The following is a 6,756-nucleotide window of genomic DNA, read 5'->3' on the forward strand; positions in this document are numbered from 1 at the left end:
ATCTGTAGCAGAGGAGATCAATGACCATGGCCCATGGCGTTGATCACATTCAGCCTGCCATAGAAGAGATCACTCACAAGCAAAGAAGACAGTAATGCCAGAGTTAATTCAGAAAGACTAAGCAACTCCAAACCTAAACTATTCTCTTTTCATAGTTTACACAACTTCTGAGTTCTAATTACTCTTTTTCTTTATTCCTATTACTGATTCCAAAAATTCTAAACTCTATAATCCAACAACCTCTCGATCTGCCTGACTAAGATCTGCAGGATAACCGTAGCTTGCTTCAAACCACAATCCTCGTGGGATCGACCCTGACTCGCTCAGGTATTACTTGACGACCCAGTGCACTTGCTGGTACAACAGTACGAAGGTGTGGGGATTCGTGCTACCAAGTTTTTGGCGCTGTTGCCGGGGATTGTTGAGTTTGAACAAATTGAAGGATTGCCTTGCTCCCTAGATCAGGTACTTTATTTCTTGATCATTTTTAATTGAGTTTTTTTATTCTTTTGATTGAGTCTTTTATTTTTATTTTCTTCTTCTTTTTTTTTCCCAAAAATTTAAAAACCTTTTCAAAAATATTTTTTTCTTTTCTTTGTTTAATATTTGTTCTTAGTTTGAGTCTTGTTTCTTGTGTCACAGGTAATTTTCTAAATTTTGAGTCCTTTTTCTATTTTTTTTTTAAATTTGTGTCTTTTTGTTTGAGTCTTGTTTCAAATTTTAAGTTTAGTGATTGATTTTTTTATTTTGTTCTTGGTTAAATTTTTGTGTTCTTTGAGATTTTGTTTTTGTTCATTCAACAATTTTTGATTTTTTTGGTATCTTCCTTTCAAAAACTTTTCAAAAATAGTTTTTCTTTGTTTAAATCTTGTTTCAATTCTTTAAGTTTGGTGTCTTCTTATTTATTCTCTTTTAATTTTTGAAAATATATGTTTGGCTTTCTAAAGATTTTAAGTTTGGTGTTCTTTGTTTGTTCTTGTGTTCTTTAAAGTTCTTGAGACTTGTTCTTCGTGTTCTTGTTAGTCTTCAAAGTGTTCTTGAGTCTTTTTTGTGTTTTGATCTTAAAATTTTTAAGTTTGGTGTGTCTTTGTGTTTCTGGTGCACGAAATTGTGATCTCAGTCAACGGCGCCAAAAACTCTGTACGCACGTCTTAATAAATCGTTTTTCATTCACAACTTCGATACAACTAACCAGCAAGTGCACTGGGTCGTCCGAGTAATAAACCTTACGTGAGTAAGGGTCGATCCCACGGAGATTGTTGGTATGAAGTAAGCTATGGTCATCTTGTAAATCTCAGTCAGGCGGATAATAATTGATTATGGAGTTTTCGAAAATAATAATAAATAAACAGAAAATAAAGATAGAAATACTTATGTATATCATTGGTGAGAATTTCAGATAAAGGTATAGAGATGCTTTTGTCCCTCTGAACTTCTACTTTCCTGCTGTCTTCATCCAATCAGTCCTACTCCTTTCCATGGCTGGCTTTATGTAAGGACATCACCATTGTCAATGGCTACTTTTCATCCTCTCTGGAAAATGGTCTGATGCGCTGTCACTGCATGGGTAATCATCTGGAGGCATCACCGTGGTCAAAGGCTGCATCCTATCCTCTTGTGAAAATGGTCCAAATGCTCTGTCACAGCACGGCTAATCATCTGAGGTTCTCGATCATACTGGAATAGGATTCACCCTCCTTTTGCGTCTGTCACTACGCCCAGCACTTGCGAGTTTGAAGTTCGTCACAGTCATTCAATCCCAGAGTCCTACTCGGAATACCACAGACAAGGTTTAGACTTTCCAGACTCTCATGAATGCCGCCATCAATCTAGCTTATACCACGAAGATTCTGATTAAGAGATCCAAGAGATACTCATTCAATCTAAGGCAGAACGAAAGTGGTTGTCAGGCACCCGTTCATAGGGAATGATGATGATTGTCACGTTCATCACATTCATGTTGAAGTGCGAATGAATATCTTAGAAGCGGAATAAGTTGAATTGAATAGAAAAACAGTAGTACTTTGCATTAATTCATGAGGAACAGCAGAGCTCCACACCTTAATCTATGGAGTGTAGAAACTCTACCGTTTGAAAATACATAAGTGAAAGGTTCAGGCATGGCCAAATGGCCAGCCCCCATAACGTGATCACAGGATCAAAAATAAAATCCAGGATGTCAAATACAATAGTAAAAAGTCCTATTTATACTAAACTAGTTACTAGGGTTTACAGAAGTAAGTAATTGATGCATAAATCCACTTCTGCGGCCCACTTGGTGTGTGCTTGGGCTGAGCTTGAAGTTTCCACGTGGAGAAGTCATTCTTGGAGTTGAACGCCAGTTTGTAACGTATTTCTGGCGTTCAACTCTGGCTTGTAACGTGTTTCTGGCGTTTAACTCCAGACTGCAGCGTAGAACTGGCGTTCAACGCCCTTTTGCGTCATCTAAACTCGGCCAAAGTATGGACTATTATATATTGCTGGAAAGCCCTGGATGTCTACTTTCCAACGCAATTGGAAGCGCGCCATTTTGAGTTTTGTAGCTCTAGAAAATCCACTTTGAGGGCAGGGAGGTTAGAATCCAATAGCATCAGCAGTCCTTCTTCTACCTCTGAATCTGATTTTTGCTCAAGTCCCTCAATTTCAGCCAGAAAATACCTGAAATCACAGAAAAACACACAAACTCATAGTAAAGTCCAGAAATGTGAATTTAGCATAAAAACTAATAAAAACATCCGTAAAAGTAACTAGATCCTACTAAAAACATACTAAAAACAATGCCAAAAAGCGTATAAATTATCCGCTCATCACAACACCGAACTTAAATTGTTGCTTGTTCCCAAGCAACTGAAAATCAAATAGGATAAAAAGAAGAGAATATACTATAAATTCCAAACTATCAATGAAATATAGCTCCAATCAGATGAGCGGGACTTGTAGCTTTTTGCCTCTTGAATAGTTTTGGCATCTCACTTTATCCATTGAGGTTCAGAATGATTGGCATCTATAGGAACTCAGAGTTCAAATAGTGTTATTGATTCTCCTAGTTCAGTATGTTGATTCTTGAACACAGCTATTTTATGAGTCTTGGCCGTGGCCCTAAGCACTTTGTTTTCGAGTATTACCATCGGATACATAAATGCCACAAACACATAACTGGGTGAACCTTTTCAGATTGTGACTCAGCTTTGCTAAAGTCCCCAATTAGAGGTGTCCAGGGTTCTTAAGCACACTCTTCTTTTGCTTTGGACCTTGACTTTAACCGCTCAGTCTCAAGTTTTCACTTGACACCTTCACGCCACAAGCACATGGTTAGGGACAGCTTGGTTTAGCCGCTTAGGCCAGGATTTTATTCCTTTAGGCCCTCCTATCCACTGATGCTCAAAGCCTTGGGATCCTTTTTATTTACCGTTGCCTTTTGATTTTAAGGGTTATTGGCTTTTTGCTCTTGCCTTTTGATTTTAAGAGCTTTTGGCTTTTTCTGCTTACTTTTTCTTTCTATTTTTTTTTCATTTTTTTTGCCATTTTTTTCTTTTTTTTTTCTGCAAGCGTTGTTCTTTGCTGCTTTTTCTTGCTTCAAGAATCATTTTTATGATTTTTCAGATTATCAAATAACTTGTTTCCTTGTCATCATTCTTTCAAGAGCCAACATATTTAACATTCATGAACAACAACTTCAAAAGACATATGCACTGTTCAGGCATTCATTCAGAAAACAAGAAGCATTGTCACCACATCAATATAATTAAACTAAGTTCAAGGATAAATTCGAAACTCATGTACTTCTTGTTCTTTTGAATTAAAACAGTTTTCATTTAAGAGAGGTGATGGATTCATATTCATTACTTTAAGGCATAGACACTTAGACACTAATGATCATGTAATAAAGACACAAACATGGATAAGTATTTAACATAAAGAAAACGAAAAATAGAAAATTTAAGAACAAGGAATGAGTCCACCTTAGTGATGGTGGCGTTTTCTTCTTGAGAAACTAATGATGTCCTTGAGCTCTTCTATGTCTCTTCCTTGTCTTTGTTGCTTGATCCCTAGTGATTTTGGTGCTCCTATCCTTAGTTGCTCCCAATAATTGTGTGGAGAAAAATGTATCTCCTGAGGTATCTCAGGGATCTCTTGATTTGCAGTCAAATGTTCTACCACTGAGCTATAGATCCTTTACATGAATCTCTCCATCTCCCATGAATTGGAGGTGGAAGCTTTTGTCTTCCCTTTTCTCTTCTCTCTTCTTCTTTTTTTTTTTTTTTGAGATTTCTCTGGCCTTAGGTGCCATCAATGGTTATGGAAAAGCAAAATAAGTAATGCTTTAGAATATTGCTCGCACTCGAGCAAAAGAAGAAAGAATAGTAGAAGAAGAAGATGTGGGAAAAAAACTAGGATTATGAGGAGGGAATGTGGGGATCCTGTGGGGTCCACAGATCTTGAGGTGTCAAGGATTTACATCCCTGCACCAATTAGGCATGTAAAATGCCTTTGCATGCAATTTTGGCGTTTAAACGCCGAACTGATGCTTGTTCTAGGCGTTCAATGCCCAGATGCAGCATGTTTCTGGCGTTGAACGCCAGTTCTATGCTTGTTTCTAGTGTTCAGCGCCATCTCCATGCTCTGTTCTGGCGTTGAACGCCAGCCAGATGCTCCTTACTGGCGTTTGAACGCCAGTGAACTCCTTCTCCAGGGTGTGCTGTTTTTAATGCTGTTTTTGATTTTTCTTCAATTTTTTCAGTTGTTTTTGTGACTCCACATGATCATGAACCTATGAAGACATATAACTAATAAAAATATAATAAAAATTGGGTTGCCTCCCAATAAGCGCTTCTTTAATGTCAATAGCTTGACAGTGGGCTCTCATGGAGCCTCACAGATGTTCAAAGCATTGTTGAGACTCCCCAACACCAAACTTAGAGTTTGAATATGGGAGTTCAACACCAAACTTAGAGTTTGGTTGTGGCCTCCCAACACCAAACTTAGAGTTTGACTGTGGGGGCTTTGGTTGACTCTATTTTGAGAGAAGCTTACTGTGCCTCTTTTCCATGTTTACAGAAGGATGTCCTCTACTTGTCCATAAGCCTGTTTTCTGGATTTGTCTGCCATCTCTTATGAGATTTTAGCAGCTTGTACCTCAAAAATTCCCAATTTCTCCATTACAGAGAGTGGCATGAGGTTTATTCCTGACCCCAGGTCACATAGAGCCTTCTCAAAGGTCATGGTGCCTATGGTACAAGGTATTAGGAACTTTCTAAGATCCTGTTTCATCTGAGGCAATCTCAGTTGATCCAATGCATTTAGTTCATTGGTGAACAGGGGAGGTTCATCTCCCCAAGTCTCTTTACCAAATAAATTGGCATTCCGCTTTATGATTGCGCCAAGGAACTTGGCAACTTACTCTTCAGTAACATCCTCATTCTTTTCAGAAGAAGAAGACTCATCAGAGCTCATGAACGGCATAAGGAGGTTCAATGGAATCTCTATGGTCTCTAGATGAGCCTCAGAGTCCTTTGGTTCCTCAGAGGGAAACTCCTTATTGAACACTGGACGTCCCAGGAGGTCTTCCTCACTGGGATTTACGTCCTCAACCTTCCTCCCAGGTTCGGCCATGGTAATCAATTCAATGGCCTTGCATTCTCCTTTTGGATTCTCTTCTGTATTGCTTGGGAGAGTACTAGGAGGGGTTTCAGTGATTCTTTTACTCAGCTGGCCCACTTGTGCTTCCAAATTTCTAACGGAGGACCTTGTTTCATTCATGAAACTCACAGTGGCCTTGGACAGATCAGAGACTAAGTTTGCTAAATTAGAGATATTTTGTTCAGAGTTCTCTGTCTATTGCTGAGTGGATGATGGAAAAGGCTTGCTATTGCTAAACCTGTTTCTTCCACCATTATTAAAGCCTTGTTGAGGCTTTTGATCCTTCCATGAGGGATTATAGGTGTTTCCATATGGTTCACCCATGTAATTCACCTCTGCTATTGTAGAGTTTTCAGGATCATAAGCTTCTTCTTCAGCAGATGCCTCTTGAGTACTGTTGGATGCAGCTTGCATTCCATTCAGACTCTGAGAAATCAAATTGACTTGCTGGGTCAATATTTTGTTCTGAGCCAATATGGCATTCAGAGTATCAATTTCAAGAACTCCCTTCTTCTGAGGTGTCCCATTACTCACAGGATTCCTCTCAGAAGTGTACATGAACTAGTTATTAGCAACCATGTCAATGAGTTCTTGAGCTTCTGCAGGCGTTTTCTTTAGGTGAATGGATTGACCTGCAGAAGTATCCAATGACATCTTAGATAACTCAGACAGACCATCATAGAATATATCCAGGATGGTCCATTCTGAAAGCATGTCAGAAGGACACTTTTTGGTCAGTTGCTTGTATCTCTCCCAAGCTTCATAGAGGGATTCACCTTCTTTCTGTCTGAAGGTTTGAACATCCACTCTAAGCTTGCTCAGCTTTTGAGGAGGAAAGAACTTGGCTAAGAAAGCCGTGACCAGCTTATCCCAAGAGTTTAGGCTATCTTTGGGTTGAGAGTCCAACCATACTCTAGCTCTGTCTCTTACAGCAAAAGGGAAAAGCATGAGCCTGTAGACTTCAAGATCTACTCAATTAGTCTTAACAGTATCACAGATCTGCAAAAATTCAGTTAAGAACTGAAAAGGATCTTCAGATGGAAGTCCTTGGAACTTGCAGTTCTGCTGCATCAGAGAAACTAATTGAGGTTTCAGCTCAAAATTATTTGCTCCAAT

General features: G+C 38.9%; 1 non-coding gene across 1 annotated transcript; it reads left to right on the forward strand.

Annotated features, from left to right (window-relative positions):
- The first annotated feature begins 6,348 nt into the window (after positions 1-6,348).
- LOC112745344 (small nucleolar RNA R71) lies at positions 6,349-6,456 on the forward strand. The gene has a single exon (XR_003173278.1). It is a non-coding gene; the product is annotated as a small nucleolar RNA R71 (small nucleolar RNA).
- Positions 6,457-6,756: the final 300 nt, after the last annotated feature.

This window comes from Arachis hypogaea, chromosome 14 (genome assembly GCF_003086295.3).
Source record: "Arachis hypogaea cultivar Tifrunner chromosome 14, arahy.Tifrunner.gnm2.J5K5, whole genome shotgun sequence".
Lineage (NCBI taxonomy): Eukaryota > Viridiplantae > Streptophyta > Magnoliopsida > Fabales > Fabaceae > Arachis > Arachis hypogaea.